We start from the raw sequence: 23,696 nt of genomic DNA, 5'->3' as shown, positions 1-23,696 counted from the left end.
CCCACTAAGGCGCCGGGGTGTTGTACACTACACTCCCACTAAGGTGCCGGGGTGTTGTACACTACACTCCCACTTAGGCGCCGGGGTGTTGTACACTACACTCCCACTAAGGCGCCGGGGTGTTGTACACTACAGTCCCACTAAGGTGCCGGGGTGTTGTACACTACACTCCCACTAAGGTGCCAGGGTGTTGTACACTACACTCCCACTAAGGCGCCGGGGTGTTGTACACTACACTGCCACTAAGGTGCCGGGGTGTTGTACACTACGCTGCCACTAAGGCACCGGGGTGTTGTACACTACGCTGCCACTAAGGTGCCGGGGTGTTGTACACTACACTCCCACTAAGGTGCCGGGGTGTTGTACACTACAGTCCCACTAAGGCGCCGGGGTGTTGTACTCTACACTCCCACTAAGGTGCCGGGGTGTTGTACACTACACTCCCACTTAGGCGCCGGGGTGTTGTACACTCCACTCCCACTAAGGCGCCGGGGTGTTGTACACTACAGTCCCACTAAGGTGCCGGGGTGTTGTACACTACACTGCCACTAAGGCATCGGGGTGTTGTACACTACGCTGCCACTAAGGTGCCGGGGTGTTGTACACTACACTCCCACTAAGGCACCGGGGTGTTGTACACTACGCTGCCACTAAGGTGCCGGGGTGTTGTACACTACACTACACTAGGGGCCTCGTAGCCTGGTGGATAGCGCGCAGGACTCGTAATTCTGTGGCGCGGGTTCGATTCCCGCACGAGGCAGAAACAAATGGGCAAAGTTTCTTTCACCCTGAATGCCCCTGTTACCTAGCAGTAAATAGGTACCTGGGAGTTAGTCAGCTGTCACGGGCTGCTTCCTGGGGGTGGAGGCCTGGTCGAGGACCGGGCCGCGGGGACACTAAAGAATAGCCCCGAAATCATCTCAAGATAACCTCAAGAAGAAGAAGCCACTAAGGCACCGGGGTGTTGTACACTACACTGCCACTAAGGCGCCGGGGTGTTGTACACTACGCTGCCACTAAGGTGCCGGGGTGTTGTACACTACACTGCCACTAAGGTGCCGGGATGTTGTACACTACACTCCCACTAAGGCGCCGGGGTGTTGTACACTACGCTGCCACTAAGGTGCCGGGGTGTTATACACTACGCTGCCACTAAGGTGCCGGGGTGTTGTACACTACACTGCCACTAAGGCACCGGGGTGTTGTACACTACGCTGCCACTAAGGTGCCGGGGTGTTGTACACTACACTCCCACTAAGGTGCCGGGGTGTTGTACACTACGCTGCCACTAAGGCGCCGGGGTGTTGTACACTACGCAGCCACTAAGGCGCCGGGGTGTTGTACACTACGCAGCCACTAAGGCGCCGGGGTGTTGTACACTACGCTCCCACTAAGGTGCCGGGGTGTTGTACACTACACTGCCACTAAGGTGCCGGGGTGTTGTACACTACACTGCCACTAAGGTGCCGGGGTGTTGTACACTACACTCCCAGTAAGGCACCGGGGTGTTGTACACTACGCTGCCACTAAGGTGCCGGGGTGTTGTACACTACAGTCCCACTAAGGCACCGGGGTGTTGTACACTACACTGCCACTAAGGTGCCGGGGTGTTGTACACTACACTGCCACTAAGGTGCCAGGGTGTTGTACACTACACTGCCACTAAGGTGCCGGGGTGTTGTACACTACACTGCCACTAAGGTGCCGGGGTGTTGTACACTACACTACCACTAAGGTGCCGCGGTGTTGTACACTACGCTGCCACTAAGGCGCCGGGGTGTTGTACACTACACTGCCACTAAGGCGCCGGGGTGTTGTACACTACACTGCCACTAAGGCGCCGGGGTGTTGTACACTACGCTGCCACTAAGGCACTGGGGTGTTGTACACTACACTCCCACTAAGGTGCCGGGGTGTTGTACACTACGCTGCCACTAAGGTGCCGGGGTGTTGTACACTACGCTGCCACTAAGGCACCGGGGTGTTGTACACTACACTCCCACTAAGGTGCCGGGGTGTTGTACACTACGCTGCCACTAAGGTGCCGGGGTGTTGTACACTACACTGCCACTAAGGCGCCGGGGTGTTGTACACTACGCTGCCACTAAGGTGCCGGGGTGTTGTACACTACGCTGCCACTAAGGCGCCGGGGTGTTGAACACTACGCTGCCACTAAGGTGCCGGGGTGTTGTACACTACGCTGCCACTAAGGCGCCGGGGTGTTGTACACTACACTCCCACTAAGGCGCCGGGGTGTTGTACACTACACTCCCACTAAGGTGCCGGGGTGTTCTACACTACACTGCCACTAAGGCACCGGGGTGTTGTACAGTACACTCCCACTAAGGTGCCGGGGTGTTGTACACTACGCTGCCACTAAGGCACCAGGGTGTTGTACACTACGCTGCCACTAAGGTGCCGGGGTGTTGTACACTACGCTCCCACTAAGGCGCCGGGGTGTTGAACACTACGCTCCCACTAAGGTGCTGGGGTGTTGTACACTACGCTGCCACTAAGGCGCCGGGGTGTTGTACACTACACTCCCACTAAGGCGCCGGGGTGTTGTACACTACGCTGCCACTAAGGTGCCGGGGTGTTGTACACTACACTGCCACTAAGGTGCCGGGGTGTTGTACACTACGCTGCCACTAAGGTGCTGGGGTGTTGTACACTACACTGCCACTAAGGTGCCGGGGTATTGTACACTACGCTGCCACTAAGGCACCGGGGTGTTGTACACTACACTCCCACTAAGGCACCGGGGTGTTGTACACTACGCTGCCACTAAGGTGCCAAGGTGTTGTACACTACACTCCCACTAAGGCACCGGGGTGTTGTACACTACACTGCCACTAAGGCGCCGGGGTGTTGTACACTACGCTCCCACTAAGGTGCCAGGGTGTTGTACACTACACTCCCACTAAGGCGCCGGGGTGTTGTACACTACGCTCCCACTAAGGTGCCGGGGTGTTGTACACTACACTCCCACTAAGGCACCGGGGTGTTGTACACTACGCTGCCACTAAGGTGCCGGGGTGTTGTACACTACGCTGCCACTAAGGCGCCGGGGTGTTGTACACTACGCTGCCACTAAGGTGCCGGGGTGTTGTACACTACGCTGCCACTAAGGTGCCGGGGTGTTGTACACTACGCTGCCACTAAGGTGCCGGGGTGTTGTACACTACGCTGCCACTAAGGTGCCGGGGTGTTGTACACTACACTGCCACTAAGGCGCCGGGGTGTTGTACACTACGCTCCCACTAAGGTGCCAGGGTGTTGTACACTACGCTGCCACTAAGGTGCCGGGGTGTTGTACACTACACTCCCACTAAGGCGCCGGGGTGTTGTACACTACACTGCCACTAAGGTGCCGGGGTGTTGTACACTACGCTGCCACTAAGGCACCGGGGTGTTGTACACTACGCTGCCACTAAGGTGCCGGGGTGTTGTACACTACACTCCCACTAAGGCGCCGGGGTGTTGTACACTACACTCCCACTAAGGCGCCGGGGTGTTGTACACTACACTCCCACTAAGGTGCCGGGGTGTTGTACACTACACTCCCACTAAGGTGCCGGGGTGTTGTACACTACGCTGCCACTAAGGCGCCGGGGTGTTGTACACTACACTCCCACTAAGGCGCCGGGGTGTTGTACACTACACTCCCACTAAGGCGCCGGGGTGTTGTACACTACACTCCCACTAAGGCGCCGGGGTGTTGTACACTACACTCCCACTAAGGCGCCGGGGTGTTGTACACTACACTCCCACTAAGGCGCCAGGGTGTTGTACACTACACTCCCACTAAGGCGCCGGGGTGTTGTACACTACAGTCCCACTAAGGCGCCGGGGTGTTGTACACTACACTCCCACTAAGGTGCCGGGGTGTTGTACACTACACTCCCACTTAGGCGCCGGGGTGTTGTACACTACACTCCCACTAAGGCGCCGGGGTGTTGTACACTACAGTCCCACTAAGGTGCCGGGGTGTTGTACACTACACTCCCACTAAGGTGCCAGGGTGTTGTACACTACACTCCCACTAAGGCGCCGGGGTGTTGTACACTACACTGCCACTAAGGTGCCGGGGTGTTGTACACTACGCTGCCACTAAGGCACCGGGGTGTTGTACACTACGCTGCCACTAAGGTGCCGGGGTGTTGTACACTACACTCCCACTAAGGTGCCGGGGTGTTGTACACTACAGTCCCACTAAGGCGCCGGGGTGTTGTACTCTACACTCCCACTAAGGTGCCGGGGTGTTGTACACTACACTCCCACTTAGGCGCCGGGGTGTTGTACACTCCACTCCCACTAAGGCGCCGGGGTGTTGTACACTACAGTCCCACTAAGGTGCCGGGGTGTTGTACACTACACTGCCACTAAGGCATCGGGGTGTTGTACACTACGCTGCCACTAAGGTGCCGGGGTGTTGTACACTACACTCCCACTAAGGCACCGGGGTGTTGTACACTACGCTGCCACTAAGGTGCCGGGGTGTTGTACACTACACTACACTAGGGGCCTCGTGGCCTGGTGGATAGCGCGCAGGACTCGTAATTCTGTGGCGCGGGTTCGATTCCCGCACGAGGCAGAAACAAATGGGCAAAGTTTCTTTCACCCTGAATGCCCCTGTTACCTAGCAGTAAATAGGTACCTGGGAGTTAGTCAGCTGTCACGGGCTGCTTCCTGGGGTGGAGGCCTGGTCGAGGACCGGGCCGCGGGGACACTAAAGAATAGCCCCGAAATCATCTCAAGATAACCTCAAGAAGAAGAAGCCACTAAGGCACCGGGGTGTTGAACACTACGCTCCAACTAAGGTGCTGGGGTGTTGTACACTACGCTGCCACTAAGGCGCCGGGGTGTTGTACACTACACTCCCACTAAGGTGCCGGGGTGTTGTACACTACACTGCCACTAAGGTGCCGGGATGTTGTACACTACACTCCCACTAAGGCGCCGGGGTGTTGTACACTACGCTGCCACTAAGGTGCCGGGGTGTTATACACTACGCTGCCACTAAGGTGCCGGGGTGTTGTACACTACACTGCCACTAAGGCACCGGGGTGTTGTACACTACGCTGCCACTAAGGTGCCGGGGTGTTGTACACTACACTCCCACTAAGGTGCCGGGGTGTTGTACACTACGCTGCCACTAAGGCGCCGGGGTGTTGTACACTACGCAGCCACTAAGGCGCCGGGGTGTTGTACACTACGCAGCCACTAAGGCGCCGGGGTGTTGTACACTACGCTCCCACTAAGGTGCCGGGGTGTTGTACACTACACTGCCACTAAGGTGCCGGGGTGTTGTACACTACACTGCCACTAAGGTGCCGGGGTGTTGTACACTACACTCCCAGTAAGGCACCGGGGTGTTGTACACTACGCTGCCACTAAGGTGCCGGGGTGTTGTACACTACAGTCCCACTAAGGCACCGGGGTGTTGTACACTACACTGCCACTAAGGTGCCGGGGTGTTGTACACTACACTGCCACTAAGGTGCCAGGGTGTTGTACACTACACTGCCACTAAGGTGCCGGGGTGTTGTACACTACACTGCCACTAAGGTGCCGGGGTGTTGTACACTACACTGCCACTAAGGTGCCGCGGTGTTGTACACTACGCTGCCACTAAGGCGCCGGGGTGTTGTACACTACACTGCCACTAAGGCGCCGGGGTGTTGTACACTACACTGCCACTAAGGCGCCGGGGTGTTGTACACTACGCTGCCACTAAGGCACTGGGGTGTTGTACACTACACTCCCACTAAGGTGCCGGGGTGTTGTACACTACGCTGCCACTAAGGTGCCGGGGTGTTGTACACTACGCTGCCACTAAGGCACCGGGGTGTTGTACACTACACTCCCACTAAGGTGCCGGGGTGTTGTACACTACGCTGCCACTAAGGTGCCGGGGTGTTGTACACTACACTGCCACTAAGGCGCCGGGGTGTTGTACACTACGCTGCCACTAAGGTGCCGGGGTGTTGTACACTACACTCCCACTAAGGTGCCGGGATGTTGTACACTACGCTGCCACTAAGGCACCGGGGTGTTGTACACTACGCTGCCACTAAGGCACCGGGGTGTTGTACACTACGCTGCCACTAAGGTGCCGGGGTGTTGTACACTACACTGCCACTAAGGTGCCGGGGTGTTGTACACTACACTCCCACTAAGGCACCGGGGTGTTGTACACTACGCTGCCACTAAGGTGCCGGGGTGTTGTACACTACGCTGCCACTAAGGTGCCGGGGTGTTGTACACTACGCTGCCACTAAGGTGCCGGGGTGTTGTACACTACGCTGCCACTAAGGCACCGGGGTGTTGTACACTACGCTGCCACTAAGGTGCCGGGGTGTTGTACACTACACTCCCACTAAGGCGCCGGGGTGTTGTACACTACACTGCCACTAAGGCACCGGGGTGTTGTACACTACGCTGCCACTAAGGTGCCGGGGTGTTGTACACTACGCTGCCACTAAGGCACCGGGGTGTTGTACACTACGCTGCCACTAAGGTGCCGGGGTGTTGTACACTACACTCCCACTAAGGCGCCGGGGTGTTGTACACTACACTGCCACTAAGGCACCGGGGTGTTGTACACTACGCTGCCACTAAGGTGCCGGGGTGTTGTACACTACGCTGCCACTAAGGCACCGGGGTGTTGTACACTACGCTGCCACTAAGGTGCCTGGGTGTTGTACACTACACTCCCACTAAGGCGCCGGGGTGTTGTACACTACGCTGCCACTAAGGCACCGGGGTGTTGTACACTACGCTGCCACTAAGGCACCGGGGTGTTGTACACTACGCTGCCACTAAGGTGCCTGGGTGTTGTACACTACGCTCCCACTAAGGCACTGGGGTGTTGTACACTACACTGCCACTAAGGCACCGGGGTGTTGTACACTACGCTGCCACTAAGGCGCCGGGGTGTTGTACACTACGCTGCCACTAAGGTGCCGGGGTGTTGTACACTACACTCCCACTAAGGCACCGGGGTGTTGTACACTACGCTGCCACTAAGGTGCCGGGGTGTTGTACACTACGCTGCCACTAAGGCACCGGGGTGTTGTACACTACACTGCCACTAAGGCACCGGGGTGTTGTACACTACCCTGCCACTAAGGCACCGGGGTGTTGTACACTACGCTGCCACTAAGGTGCCGGGGTGTTGTACACTACACTCCCACTAAGGTGCCGGGGTGTTGTACACTACGCTGCCACTAAGGTGCCGGGGTGTTGTACACTACGCTGCCACTAAGGTGCCGGGGTGTTGTACACTACACTCCCACTAAGGTGCCGGGGTGTTGTACACTACACTGCCACTAAGGCACCGGGGTGTTGTACACTACGCTGCCACTAAGGTGCCGGGGTGTTGTACACTACACTGCCACTAAGGCACCGGGGTGTTGTACACTACGCTGCCACTAAGGCGCCGGGGTGTTGTACACTACGCTGCCACTAAGGTGCCGGGGTGTTGTACACTACGCTGCCACTAAGGTGCCGGGGTGTTGTACACTACGCTGCCACAAAGGCGCCGGGGTGTTGTACACTACGCTGCCACTAAGGTGCCGGGGTGTTGTACACTACGCTGCCACTAAGGTGCCGGGGTGTTGTACACTACGCTGCCACTAAGGTGCCGGGGTGTTGTACACTACGCTGCCACTAAGGCGCCGGGGTGTTGTACACTACGCTGCCACTAAGGTGCCGGGGTGTTGTACACTACACTCCCACTAAGGCACCGGGGTGTTGTACACTACGCTGCCACTAAGGTGCCGGGGTGTTGTACACTACACTCCCACTAAGGCACCGGGGTGTTGTACACTACACTGCCACTAAGGCACCGGGGTGTTGTACACTACGCTGCCACTAACGTGCCGGGGTGTTGTACACTACACTGCCACTAAGGCACCGGGGTGTTGTACACTACGTTGCCACTAAGGTGCCGGGGTGTTGTACACTACACTGCCACTAAGGCACCGGGGTGTTGTACACTACACTCCCACTAAGGCGCCGGGGTGTTGTACACTACACTCCCACTAAGGCACCGGGGTGTTGTACACTACGCTGCCACTAAGGCGCCGGGGTGTTGTACACTACACTCCCACTAAGGCACCGGGGTGTTGTACACTACGCTGCCACTAAGGCACCGGGGTGTTGTACACTACACTGCCACTAAGGTGCCGGGGTGTTGTACACTACACTCCCACTAAGGCACCGGGGTGTTGTACACTACACTGCCACTAAGGTGCCGGGGTGTTGTACACTACACTGCCACTAAGGTGCCGGGGTGTTGTACACTACACTGCCACTAAGGCGCCGGGGTGTTGTACACTACACTGCCACTAAGGTGCCGGGGTGTTGTACACTACACTGCCACTAAGGCACTGGGGTGTTGTACACTACACTGCCACTAAGGTGCCGGGGTGTTGTACACTACACTCCCACTAAGGCACCGGGGTGTTGTACACTACACTGCCACTAAGGTGCCGGGGTGTTGTGCACTACACTGCCACTAAGGTGCCGGGGTGTTGTACACTACACTGCCACTAAGGTGCCGGGGTGTTGTACACTACACTCCCACTAAATCGCCGGGGTGTTGTACACTACACTCCCACTAAGGTGCCGGGGTGTTGTACACTACGCTGCCACTAAGGTGCCGGGGTGTTGTACACTACGCTCCCACTAAGGCGCCGGGGTGTTGAACACTACGCTCCCACTAAGGTGCTGGGGTGTTGTACACTACGCTGCCACTAAGGCGCCGGGGTGTTGTACACTACACTCCCACTAAGGCGCCGGGGTGTTGTACACTACACTGCCACTAAGGCGCCGGGGTGTTGTACACTACGCTGCCACTAAGGCACCGGGGTGTTGTACACTACGCTGCCACTAAGGCGCCGGGGTGTTGTACACTACGCTCCCACTAAGGTGCCGGGGTGTTGTACACTACACTCCCACTAAGGTGCCGGGATGTTGTACACTACGCTGCCACTAAGGCACCGGGGTGTTGTACACTACGCTGCCACTAAGGCACCGGGGTGTTGTACACTACGCTGCCACTAAGGTGCCGGGGTGTTGTACACTACACTGCCACTAAGGCACCGGGGTGTTGTACACTACACTCCCACTAAGGCGCCGGGGTGTTGTACACTACACTCCCACTAAGGCACCGGGGTGTTGTACACTACGCTGCCACTAAGGCGCCGGGGTGTTGTACACTACACTCCCACTAAGGCACCGGGGTGTTGTACACTACGCTGCCACTAAGGCACCGGGGTGTTGTACACTACACTGCCACTAAGGTGCCGGGGTGTTGTACACTACACTCCCACTAAGGCACCGGGGTGTTGTACACTACACTGCCACTAAGGTGCCGGGGTGTTGTACACTACACTGCCACTAAGGTGCCGGGGTGTTGTACACTACACTGCCACTAAGGCGCCGGGGTGTTGTACACTACACTGCCACTAAGGTGCCGGGGTGTTGTACACTACACTGCCACTAAGGCACTGGGGTGTTGTACACTACACTGCCACTAAGGTGCCGGGGTGTTGTACACTACACTCCCACTAAGGCACCGGGGTGTTGTACACTACACTGCCACTAAGGTGCCGGGGTGTTGTGCACTACACTGCCACTAAGGTGCCGGGGTGTTGTACACTACACTGCCACTAAGGTGCCGGGGTGTTGTACACTACACTCCCACTAAATCGCCGGGGTGTTGTACACTACACTCCCACTAAGGTGCCGGGGTGTTGTACACTACGCTGCCACTAAGGTGCCGGGGTGTTGTACACTACACTCCCACTAAGGCACTGGGGTGTTGTACACTACGCTGCCACTAAGGTGCCAGGGTGTTGTACACTACACTGCCACTAAGGTGCCGGGGTGTTGTACACTACACTCCCACTAAGGTGCCGGGGTGTTGTACACTACACTGCCACTAAGGCACCGGGGTGTTGTACACTACACTGCCACTAAGGCGCCGGGGTGTTGTACACTACACTCCCACTAAGGTGCCGGGGTGTTGTACACTACGCTGCCACTAAGGCACCGGGGTGTTGTACACTACACTGCCACTAAGGCGCCGGGGTGTTGTACACTACGCTGCCACTAAGGTGCCAGGGTGTTGTACACTACGCTGCCACTAAGGCACCGGGGTGTTGTACACTACACTGCCACTAAGGTGCCGGAGTGTTGTACACTACACTCCCACTAAGGCGCCGGGGTGTTGTACACTGCACTGCCACTAAGGTGCCGGGGTGTTGTACACTACGCTGCCACTAAGGCGCCGGGGTGTTGTACACTACACTCCCACTAAGGTGCCGGGGTGTTGTACACTACGCTGCCACTAAGGTGCCGGGGTGTTGTACACTACACTCCCACTAAGGCACCGGGGTGTTGTACACTACACTCCCACTAAGGCGCCGGGGTGTTGTACACTACGCTGCCACTAAGGTGCCGGGGTGTTGTACACTACACTGCCACTAAGGCGCCGGGGTGTTGTACACTACACTGCCACTAAGGCGCCGGGGTGTTGTACACTACGCTGCCACTAAGGCACTGGGGTGTTGTACACTACACTCCCACTAAGGTGCCGGGGTGTTGTACACTACGCTGCCACTAAGGTGCCGGGGTGTTGTACACTACGCTGCCACTAAGGCACCGGGGTGTTGTACACTACACTCCCACTAAGGTGCCGGGGTGTTGTACACTACGCTGCCACTAAGGTGCCGGGGTGTTGTACACTACACTGCCACTAAGGCGCCGGGGTGTTGTACACTACGCTGCCACTAAGGTGCCGGGGTGTTGTACACTACGCTGCCACTAAGGCGCCGGGGTGTTGAACACTACGCTGCCACTAAGGTGCCGGGGTGTTGTACACTACGCTGCCACTAAGGCGCCGGGGTGTTGTACACTACACTCCCACTAAGGCGCCGGGGTGTTGTACACTACACTCCCACTAAGGTGCCGGGGTGTTGTACACTACACTGCCACTAAGGCACCGGGGTGTTGTACACTACACTCCCACTAAGGTGCCGGGGTGTTGTACACTAGGCTGCCACTAAGGCACCAGGGTGTTGTACACTACGCTGCCACTAAGGTGCCGGGGTGTTGTACACTACGCTCCCACTAAGGCGCCGGGGTGTTGAACACTACGCTCCCACTAAGGTGCTGGGGTGTTGTACACTACGCTGCCACTAAGGCGCCGGGGTGTTGTACACTACACTCCCACTAAGGCGCCGGGGTGTTGTACACTACACTGCCACTAAGGCGCCGGGGTGTTGTACACTACGCTGCCACTAAGGCACCGGGGTGTTGTACACTACGCTGCCACTAAGGCGCCGGGGTGTTGTACACTACGCTCCCACTAAGGTGCCGGGGTGTTGTACACTACACTCCCACTAAGGTGCCGGGGTGTTGTACACTACGCTGCCACTAAGGCACCGGGGTGTTGTACACTACGCTGCCACTAAGGCACCGGGGTGTTGTACACTACGCTGCCACTAAGGTGCCGGGGTGTTGTACACTACACTGCCACTAAGGTGCCGGGGTGTTGTACACTACACTCCCACTAAGGCACCGGGGTGTTGTACACTACGCTGCCACTAAGGTGCTGGGGTGTTGTACACTACACTGCCACTAAGGCGCCGGGGTGTTGTACACTACGCTGCCACTAAGGCACCGGGGTGTTGTACACTACGCTGCCACTAAGGTGCCGGGGTGTTGTACACTACGCTGCCACTAAGGCACCGGGGTGTTGTACACTACGCTGCCACTAAGGTGCCGGGGTGTTGTACACTACGCTGCCACTAAGGCACCGGGGTGTTGTACACTACGCTGCCACTAAGGTGCCTGGGTGTTGTACACTACGCTCCCACTAAGGCACCGGGGTGTTGTACACTACACTGCCACTAAGGCACCGGGGTGTTGTACACTACGCTGCCACTAAGGCGCCGGGGTGTTGTACACTACGCTGCCACTAAGGTGCCGGGGTGTTGTACACTCCCACTAAGGCACCGGGGTGTTGTACACTACGCTGCCACTAAGGTGCCGGGGTGTTGTACACTACGCTCCCACTAAGGCACCGGGGTGTTGTACACTACACTGCCACTAAGGCACCGGGGTGTTGTACACTACGCTGCCACTAAGGCACCGGGGTGTTGTACACTACGCTGCCACTAAGGTGCCGGGGTGTTGTACACTACACTCCCACTAAGGTGCCGGGGTGTTGTACACTACGCTGCCACTAAGGTGCCGGGGTGTTGTACACTACGCTGCCACTAAGGTGCCGGGGTGTTGTACACTACACTCCCACTAAGGTGCCGGGGTGTTGTACACTACACTGCCACTAAGGCACCGGGGTGTTGTACACTACGCTGCCACTAAGGTGCCGGGGTGTTGTACACTACACTGCCACTAAGGAACCGGGGTGTTGTACACTACGCTGCCACTAAGGCGCCGGGGTGTTGTACACTACGCTGCCACTAAGGTGCCGGGGTGTTGTACACTACGCTGCCACTAAGGTGCCGGGGTGTTGTACACTACGCTGCCACTAAGGCGCCGGGGTGTTGTACACTACGCTGCCACTAAGGTGCCGGGGTGTTGTACACTACGCTGCCACTAAGGTGCCGGGGTGTTGTACACTACGCTGCCACTAAGGTGCCGGGGTGTTGTACACTACGCTGCCACTAAGGCGCCGGGGTGTTGTACACTACGCTGCCACTAAGGTGCCGGGGTGTTGTACACTACACTCCCACTAAGGCACCGGGGTGTTGTACACTACACTGCCACTAAGGCACCGGGGTGTTGTACACTACGCTGCCACTAAGGTGCCGGGGTGTTGTACACTACACTGCCACTAAGGCACCGGGGTGTTGTACACTACGCTGCCACTAAGGTGCCGGGGTGTTGTACACTACACTGCCACTAAGGCACCAGGGTGTTGTACACTACACTCCCACTAAGGCGCCGGGGTGTTGTACACTACACTCCCACTAAGGCACCGGGGTGTTGTACACTACGCTGCCACTAAGGCGCCGGGGTGTTGTACACTACACTCCCACTAAGGCACCGGGGTGTTGTTCACTACGCTGCCACTAAGGCACCGGGGTGTTGTACACTACACTGCCACTAAGGTGCCGGGGTGTTGTATACTACACTCCCACTAAGGCACCGGGGTGTTGTACACTACACTGCCACTAAGGTGCCGGGGTGTTGTACACTACACTGCCACTAAGGTGCCGGGGTGTTGTACACTACACTGCCACTAAGGCGCCGGGGTGTTGTACACTACACTGCCACTAAGGTGCCTGGGTGTTGTACACTACACTGCCACTAAGGCACTGGGGTGTTCTACACTACACTGCCACTAAGGTGCCGGGGTGTTGTACACTACACTCCCACTAAGGCACCGGGGTGTTGTACACTACACTGCCACTAAGGTGCCGGGGTGTTGTGCACTACACTGCCACTAAGGTGCCGGGGTGTTGTACACTACACTGCCACTAAGGTGCCGGGGTGTTGTACACTACACTCCCACTAAGGCGCCGGGGTGTTGTACACTACACTTCCACTAAGGTGCCGGGGTGTTGTACACTACGCTGCCACTAAGGTGCCGGGGTGTTGTACACTACACTCCCACTAAGGCACCGGGGTGTTGTACACTACGCTGCCACTAAGGTGCCAGGGTGTTGTACACTACACTGCCACTAAGGTGCCGGGGTGTTGTACACTACACTCCCACTAAGGTGCCGGGGTGTTGTACACTACACTGCCACTAAGGCACCGGGGTGTTGTACACTACACTGCCACTAAGGCGCCGGGGTGTTGTACACTACACTCCCACTAAGGTGCCGGGGTGTTGTACACTACGCTGCCACTAAGGCACCGGGGTGTTGTACACTACACTGCCACTAAGGCGCCGGGGTGTTGTACACTACGCTGCCACTAAGGTGCCGGGGTGTTGTACACTACGCTGCCACTAAGGCACCGGGGTGTTGTACACTACACTGCCACTAAGGTGCCGGGGTGTTGTACACTACACTCCCACTAAGGCGCCGGGGTGTTGTACACTGCACTGCCACTAAGGTGCCGGGGTGTTGTACACTACGCTGCCACTAAGGCGCCGGGGTGTTGTACACTACACTCCCACTAAGGTGCCGGGGTGTTGTACACTACGCTGCCACTAAGGTGCCGGGGTGTTGTACACTACACTCCCACTAAGGCACCGGGGTGTTGTACACTACACTCCCACTAAGGCGCCGGGGTGTTGTACACTACGCTGCCACTAAGGTGCCGGGGTGTTGTACACTACACTCCCACTAAGGCGCCGGGGTGTTGTACACTACGCTGCCACTAAGGCGCCGGGGTGTTGTACACAACACTGCCACTAAGGTGCCGGGGTGTTGTACACTACGCTGCCACTAAGGCACCGGGGTGTTGTACACTACACTGCCACTAAGGCGCCGGGGTGTTGTACACTACGCTGCCACTAAGGTGCCGGGGTGTTGTACACTACGCTGCCACTAAGGCACCGGGGTGTTGTACACTACACTGCCACTAAGGTGCCGGGGTGTTGTACACTACACTCCCACTAAGGCGCCGGGGTGTTGTACACTGCACTGCCACTAAGGTGCCGGGGTGTTGTACACTACGCTGCCACTAAGGCGCCGGGGTGTTGTACACTACACTCCCACTAAGGTGCCGGGGTGTTGTACACTACGCTGCCACTAAGGTGCCGGGGTGTTGTACACTACACTCCCACTAAGGCACCGGGGTGTGGTACACTACACTCCCACTAAGGCGCCGGGGTGTTGTACACTACGCTGCCACTAAGGTGCCGGGGTGTTGTACACTACACTCCCACTAAGGCGCCGGGGTGTTGTACACTACGCTGCCACTAAGGCGCCGGGGTGTTGTACACAACACTGCCACTAAGGTGCCGGGGTGTTGTACACTACGCTGCCACTAAGGCACCGGGGTGTTGTACACTACGCTGCCACTAAGGTGCCGGGGTGTTGTACACTACACTCCCACTAAGGCACCGGGGTGTTGTACACTACGCTGCCACTAAGGTGCCGGGGTGTTGTACACTACGCTCCCACTAAGGCACCGGGGTGTTGTACACTACACTGCCACTAAGGCACCGGGGTGTTGTACACTACGCTGCCACTAAGGCACCGGGGTGTTGTACACTACGCTGCCACTAAGGTGCCGGGGTGTTGTACACTACACTCCCACTAAGGTGCCGGGGTGTTGTACACTACGCTGCCACTAAGGTGCCGGGGTGTTGTACACTACGCTGCCACTAAGGTGCCGGGGTGTTGTACACTACACTCCCACTAAGGTGCCGGGGTGTTGTACACTACACTGCCACTAAGGCACCGGGGTGTTGTACACTACGCTGCCACTAAGGTGCCGGGGTGTTGTACACTACACTGCCACTAAGGAACCGGGGTGTTGTACACTACGCTGCCACTAAGGCGCCGGGGTGTTGTACACTACGCTGCCACTAAGGTGCCGGGGTGTTGTACACTACGCTGCCACTAAGGTGCCGGGGTGTTGTACACTACGCTGCCACTAAGGCGCCGGGGTGTTGTACACTACGCTGCCACTAAGGTGCCGGGGTGTTGTACACTACGCTGCCACTAAGGTGCCGGGGTGTTGTACACTACGCTGCCACTAAGGTGCCGGGGTGTTGTACACTACGCTGCCACTAAGGCGCCGGGGTGTTGTACACTACGCTGCCACTAAGGTGCCGGGGTGTTGTACACTACACTCCCACTAAGGCACCGGGGTGTTGTACACTACACTGCCACTAAGGCACCGGGGTGTTGTACACTACGCTGCCACTAAGGTGCCGGGGTGTTGTACACTACACTGCCACTAAGGCACCGGGGTGTTGTACACTACGCTGCCACTAAGGTGCCGGGGTGTTGTACACTACACTGCCACTAAGGCACCAGGGTGTTGTACACTACACTCCCACTAAGGCGCCGGGGTGTTGTACACTACACTCCCACTAAGGCACCGGGGTGTTGTACACTACGCTGCCACTAAGGCGCCGGGGTGTTGTACACTACACTCCCACTAAGGCACCGGGGTGTTGTTCACTACGCTGCCACTAAGGCACCGGGGTGTTGTACACTACACTGCCACTAAGGTGCCGGGGTGTTGTATACTACACTCCCACTAAGGCACCGGGGTGTTGTACACTACACTGCCACTAAGGTGCCGGGGTGTTGTACACTACACTGCCACTAAGGTGCCGGGGTGTTGTACACTACACTGCCACTAAGGCGCCGGGGTGTTGTACACTACACTGCCACTAAGGTGCCTGGGTGTTGTACACTACACTGCCACTAAGGCACTGGGGTGTTCTACACTACACTGCCACTAAGGTGCCGGGGTGTTGTACACTACACTCCCACTAAGGCACCGGGGTGTTGTACACTACACTGCCACTAAGGTGCCGGGGTGTTGTGCACTACACTGCCACTAAGGTGCCGGGGTGTTGTACACTACACTGCCACTAAGGTGCCGGGGTGTTGTACACTACACTCCCACTAAGGCGCCGGGGTGTTGTACACTACACTTCCACTAAGGTGCCGGGGTGTTGTACACTACGCTGCCACTAAGGTGCCGGGGTGTTGTACACTACACTCCCACTAAGGCACCGGGGTGTTGTACACTACGCTGCCACTAAGGTGCCAGGGTGTTGTACACTACACTGCCACTAAGGTGCCGGGGTGTTGTACACTACACTCCCACTAAGGTGCCGGGGTGTTGTACACTACACTGCCACTAAGGCACCGGGGTGTTGTACACTACACTGCCACTAAGGCGCCGGGGTGTTGTACACTACACTCCCACTAAGGTGCCGGGGTGTTGTACACTACGCTGCCACTAAGGCACCGGGGTGTTGTACACTACACTGCCACTAAGGCGCCGGGGTGTTGTACACTACGCTGCCACTAAGGTGCCGGGGTGTTGTACACTACGCTGCCACTAAGGCACCGGGGTGTTGTACACTACACTGCCACTAAGGTGCCGGGGTGTTGTACACTACACTCCCACTAAGGCGCCGGGGTGTTGTACACTGCACTGCCACTAAGGTGCCGGGGTGTTGTACACTACGCTGCCACTAAGGCGCCGGGGTGTTGTACACTACACTCCCACTAAGGTGCCGGGGTGTTGTACACTACGCTGCCACTAAGGTGCCGGGGTGTTGTACACTACACTCCCACTAAGGCACCGGGGTGTTGTACACTACACTCCCACTAAGGCGCCGGGGTGTTGTACACTACGCTGCCACTAAGGTGCCGGGGTGTTGTACACTACACTCCCACTAAGGCGCCGGGGTGTTGTACACTACGCTGCCACTAAGGCGCCGGGGTGTTGTACACAACACTGCCACTAAGGTGCCGGGGTGTTGTACACTACGCTGCCACTAAGGCACCGGGGTGTTGTACACTACACTGCCACTAAGGCGCCGGGGTGTTGTACACTACGCTGCCACTAAGGTGCCGGGGTGTTGTACACTACGCTGCCACTAAGGCACCGGGGTGTTGTACACTACACTGCCACTAAGGTGCCGGGGTGTTGTACACTACACTCCCACTAAGGCGCCGGGGTGTTGTACACTGCACTGCCACTAAGGTGCCGGGGTGTTGTACACTACGCTGCCACTAAGGCGCCGGGGTGTTGTACACTACACTCCCACTAAGGTGCCGGGGTGTTGTACACTACGCTGCCACTAAGGTGCCGGGGTGTTGTACACTACACTCCCACTAAGGCACCGGGGTGTGGTACACTACACTCCCACTAAGGCGCCGGGGTGTTGTACACTACGCTGCCACTAAGGTGCCGGGGTGTTGTACACTACACTCCCACTAAGGCGCCGGGGTGTTGTACACTACGCTGCCACTAAGGCGCCGGGGTGTTGTACACAACACTGCCACTAAGGTGCCGGGGTGTTGTACACTACGCTGCCACTAAGGCACCGGGGTGTTGTACACTACGCTGCCACTAAGGTGCCGGGGTGTTGTACACTACACTCCCACTAAGGCACCGGGGTGTTGTACACTACACTCCCACTAAGGTGCCGGGGTGTTGTACACTACACTGCCACTAAGGCACCGGGGTGTTGTACACTACACTGCCACTAAGGTGCCGGGGTGTTGTACAATACGCTGCCACTAAGGCACCAGGGTGTTGTACACTACACTGCCACTAAGGCGCCGGGGTGTTGTACACTACGCTGCCACTAAGGTGCCGGGGTGTTGTACACTACGCTGCCACTAAGGTGCCGGGGTGTTGTACACTACGCTGCCACTAAGGCACCGGGGTGTTGTACACTACACTGCCACTAAGGTGCCGGGGTGTTGTACACTACACTCCCTCTAAGGCGCCGGGGTGTTGTACACTACGCTGCCACTAAGGCGCCGGGGTGTTGTACACTACACTGCCACTAAGGTGCCGGGGTGTTGTACACTACGCTGCCACTAAGGCGCCGGGGTGTTGTACACTACACTCCCACTAAGGTGCCGGGGTGTTGTACACTACACTCCCACTAAGGTGCCGGGGTGTTGTACACTACGCTGCCACTAAGGTGCCGGGGTGTTGTACACTACACTGCCACTAAGGCACCGGGGTGTTGTACACTACACTCCCACTAAGGCCCCGGGGTGTTGTACACTACACTGCCACTAAGGCACCGGGGTGTTGTACACTACACTCCCACTAAGGTGCCGGGGTGTTGTACACTACGCTGCCACTAAGACACCGGGGTGTTGTACACTACACTGCCACTAAGGCACCGGGGTGTTGTACACTACGCTGCCACTAAGGCACCGGGGTGTTGTACACTACACTGCCACTAAGGTGCCGGGGTGTTGTACACTACACTGCCACTAAGGTGCCGGGGTGTTGTACACTACACTGCCACTAAGGTGCCGGGGTGTTGTACACTACACTGCCACTAAGGTGCCGGGGTGTCGTACACTACACTCCCACTAAGGCGCCGGGGTGTTGTACACTACACTGCCACTAAGGCGCCGGGGTGTTGTACACTACACTCCCACTAAGGCGCCGGGGTGTTGTACACTACGCTGCCACTAAGGTGCCGGGGTGTTGTACACTACACTCCCACTAAGGCGCCGGGGTGTTGTACACTACGCTGCCACTAAGGCACCGGGGTGTTGTACACTACACTGCCACTAAGGCACCGGGGTGTTGTACACTACACTCCCACTAAGTGGCCGGGGTGTTGTACACTACGCTGCCACTAAGGCACCGGGGTGTTGTACACTACACTGCCACTAAGGCGCCGGGGTGTTGTACACTACGCTGCCACTAAGGTGCCGGGGTGTTGTACACTACGCTGCCACTAAGGTGCCGGGGTGTTGTACACTACGCTGCCACTAAGGCGCCGGGGTGTTGTACACTACGCTGCCACTAAGATGCCGGGGTGTTGTACACTACGCTGCCACTAAGGTGCCGGGGTGTTGTACACTACGCTGCCACTAAGGTGCCGGGGTGTTGTACACTACACTGCCACTAAGGCACCGGGGTGTTGTACACTACACTGCCACTAAGGCACCGGGGTGTTGTACACTACACTCCCACTAAGGTGCCGGGGTGTTGTACACTACGCTGCCACTAAGGCACCGGGGTGTTGTACACTACACTGCCACTAAGGTTCCGGGGTTTTGTACACTACGCTGCCACTAAGGTGCCGGGGTGTTGTACACTACGCTGCCACTAAGGCGCCGGGGTGTTGTACACTACACTGCCACTAAGGCGCCGGGGTGTTGTACACTACACTGCCACTAAGGCACCGGGGTGTTGTACACTACACTCCCACTAAGGTGCCGGGGTGTTGTACACTACGCTGCCACTAAGGCACCGGGGTGTTGTACACTACACTGCCACTAAGGTGCCGGGGTGTTGTACACTACACTGCCACTAAGGTGCCGGGGTGTTGTACACTACGCTGCCACTAAGGTGCCGGGGTGTTGTACACTACGCTTCCACTAAGGCGCCGGGGTGTTGTACACTACGCTGCCACTAAGGTACCGGGGTGTTGTTCACTACACTCCCACTAAGGCACCGGGGTGTTGTACACTACACTGCCACTAAGGTGCCGGGGTGTTGTACACTACACTCCCACTAAGGCGCCGGGGTATTGTACACTACGCTGCCACTAAGGCGCCGGGGTGTTGTACACTACACTGCCACTAAGGTGCCGGGGTGTTGTACACTACGCTGCCACTAAGGCGCCGGGGTGTTGTACACTACACTGCCACTAAGGTGCCGGGGTGTTGTACACTACGCTGCCACTAAGGTGCCGGGGTGTTGTACACTACACTGCCACTAAGGCACCGGGGTGTTGTACACTACACTGCCACTAAGGTACCGGGGTGTTGTACACTACGCTGCCACTAAGGCACCGGGGTGTTGTACACTACACTCCCACTAAGGCGCCGGGGTGTTGTACACTACACTCCCACTAAGGTGCCGGGGTGTTGTACACTACACTCCCACTAAGGTGCCGGGGTGTTGTACACTACGCTGCCACTAAGGTGCCGGGGTGTTGTACACTACACTGCCACTAAGGCACCGGGGTGTTGTACACTACACTCCCACTAAGGCACCGGGGTGTTGTACACTACACTGTCACTAAGGCACCGGGGTGTTGTACACTACACTCCCACTAAGGTGCCGGGGTGTTGTACACTACACTGCCACTAAGGCACCGGGGTGTTGTACACTACACTCCCACTAAGGTGCCGGGGTGTTGTACACTACACTCCCACTAAGGCACCGGGGTGTTGTACACTACACTGCCACTAATGCACCGGGGTGTTGTACACTACGCTGCCACTAAGGCACCGGGGTGTTGTACACTACACTCCCACTAAGGCGCCGGGGTGTTGTACACTACACTGCCACTAAGGCACCGGGGTGTTGTACACTACACTGCCACTAAGGCACCGGGGTGTTGTACACTACACTCCCACTAAGGTGCCGGGGTGTTGTACACTACGCTGCCACTAAGGCACCGGGGTGTTGTACACTACACTGCCACTAAGGTGCCGGGGTGTTGTACACTACGCTGCCACTAAGGTGCCGGGGTGTTGTACACTACACTGCCACTAAGGCACCGGGGTGTTGTACACTACACTGCCACTAAGGTGCCGGGGTGTTGTACACTACACTGCCACTAAGGTGCCGGGGTGTTGTACACTACACTGCCACTAAGGTGCCGGGGTGTTGTACACTACACTCCCACTAAGGTGCCGGGGTGTTGTACACTACACTGCCACTAAGGTGCCGGGGTGTTGTACACTACACTGCCACTAAGGTGCCGGGGTGTTGTACACTACACTGCCACTAAGGTGCCGGGGTGTTGTACACTACACTGCCACTAAGGTGCCGGGGTGTTGTACACTACACTGCCACTAAGGCACCGGGGTGTTGTACACTACACTGCCACTAAGGCACCGGGGTGTTGTACACTACGCTGCCACTAAGGTGCCGGGGTGTTGTACACTACACTGCCACTAAGGTGCCGGGGTGTTGTACACTACACTGCCACTAAGGCACCGGGGTGTTGTACACTACACTGCCACTAAGGCACCGGGGTGTTGTACATTACACTGCCACTAAGGCACCGGGGTGTTGTACACTACACTGCCACTAAGGTGCCGGGGTGTTGTACACTACACTGCCACTAAGGCACCGGGGTGTTGTACACTACACTGCCACTAAGGCACCGGGGTGTTGTACACTACACTGCCACTAAGGCACCGGGGTGTTGTACACTACACTGCCACTAAGGTGCCGGGGTGTTGTACACTACACTGCCACTAAGGCACCGGGGTGTTGTACACTACACTCCCACTAAGGCACCGGGGTGTTGTACACTACACTGCCACTAAGGCACCGGGGTGTTGTACACTACACTCCCACTAAGGTGCCGGGGTGTTGTACACTACACTGCCACTAAGGCACCGGGGTGTTGTACACTACACTCCCACTAAGGGGCCGGGGTGTTGTACACTACACTCCCACTAAGGCACCGGGGTGTTGTACACTACACTGCCACTAATGCACCGGGGTGTTGTACACTACGCTGCCACTAAGGCACCGGGGTGTTGTACACTACACTCCCACTAAGGCGCCGGGGTGTTGTGCACTACACTGCCACTAAGGCACCGGGGTGTTGTACACTACACTGCCACTAAGGCACCGGGGTGTTGTACACTACACTCCCACTAAGGTGCCGGGGTGTTGTACACTACGCTGCCACTAAGGCACCGGGGTGTTGTACACTACACTGCCACTAAGGTGCCGGGGTGTTGTACACTACGCTGCCACTAAGGTGCCGGGGTGTTGTACACTACACTGCCACTAAGGCACCGGGGTGTTGTACACTACACTGCCACTAAGGTGCCGGGGTGTTGTACACTACACTGCCACTAAGGTGCCGGGGTGTTGTACACTACACTGCCACTAAGGTGCCGGGGTGTTGTACACTACACTCCCACTAAGGTGCCGGGGTGTTGTACACTACACTGCCACTAAGGTGCCGGGGTGTTGTACACTACACTGCCACTAAGGTGCCGGGGTGTTGTACACTACACTGCCACTAAGGTGCCGGGGTGTTGTACACTACACTGCCACTAAGGTGCCGGGGTGTTGTACACTACACTGCCACTAAGGCACCGGGGTGTTGTACACTACACTGCCACTAAGGCACCGGGGTGTTGTACACTACGCTGCCACTAAGGTGCCGGGGTGTTGTACACTACACTGCCACTAAGGTGCCGGGGTGTTGTACACTACGCTGCCACTAAGGCGCCGGGGTGTTGTACACTACACTGCCACTAAGGCGCCGGGGTGTTGTACACTACACTCCCACTAAGGTGCCGGGGTGTTGTACACTACACTGCCACTAAGGCACCGGGGTGTTGTACACTACACTGCCACTAAGGCGCCGGGGTCCCTCACCTCGGTGACAAGGTTGTGTTTAAGCTCAGACATGAAGGCGGACTTATATATATCACTCATTATTATCTGCAACTACTGCGCTCTACTGGTTAGTAGAGCGCAGTGACCTACTACCTTTACTACTATGGTCGCCCAGCGCTCTAGTAGCCCTACTCCAGCAGAGGCGCTGTCTGCCTCTCCTCCCACAACACAAGACTAGCAGATGGGGCAGACAGTATTAACGGGAAGGTCAACTGTTTAACTCCGAACCTGTATCATAGATGGCGCCGCGGTCAGCCACACGGCAGCAGTTTGATGAAGCAGACACAGGAAGCTAACCGAGGAAGCAGACAGCTGAAGCAGGCAGCTGAAGCAGACAGCTGAAGCTAACCGAGGAAGCAGACAGCGGAAGCTAACCGAGGAAGCAGACAGCGGAAGCTAACCGAGGAAGCAGACAGCGGAAGCTAACCGAGGAAGCAGACAGCGGAAGCTAACCGAGGAAGCAGACAGCGGAGCTAACCGAGGAAGCAGACATCGGAGCTAACCGAGGAAGCAGACAGCGGAAGCTAACCGAGGAAGCAGACAGCGGAAGCTAACCGAGGAACCAGACAGCGGAAGCTAACCGAGGAAGCAGACAGCGGAGCTAACCGAGGAAGCAGACAGCGGAAGCTAACCGAGGAAGCAGACAGCTGAAG

Source organism: Procambarus clarkii, chromosome 14 (assembly GCF_040958095.1).
Source record: "Procambarus clarkii isolate CNS0578487 chromosome 14, FALCON_Pclarkii_2.0, whole genome shotgun sequence".
NCBI lineage: Eukaryota > Metazoa > Arthropoda > Malacostraca > Decapoda > Cambaridae > Procambarus > Procambarus clarkii.
Note: the sequence above shows the minus strand (reverse complement) of the source record.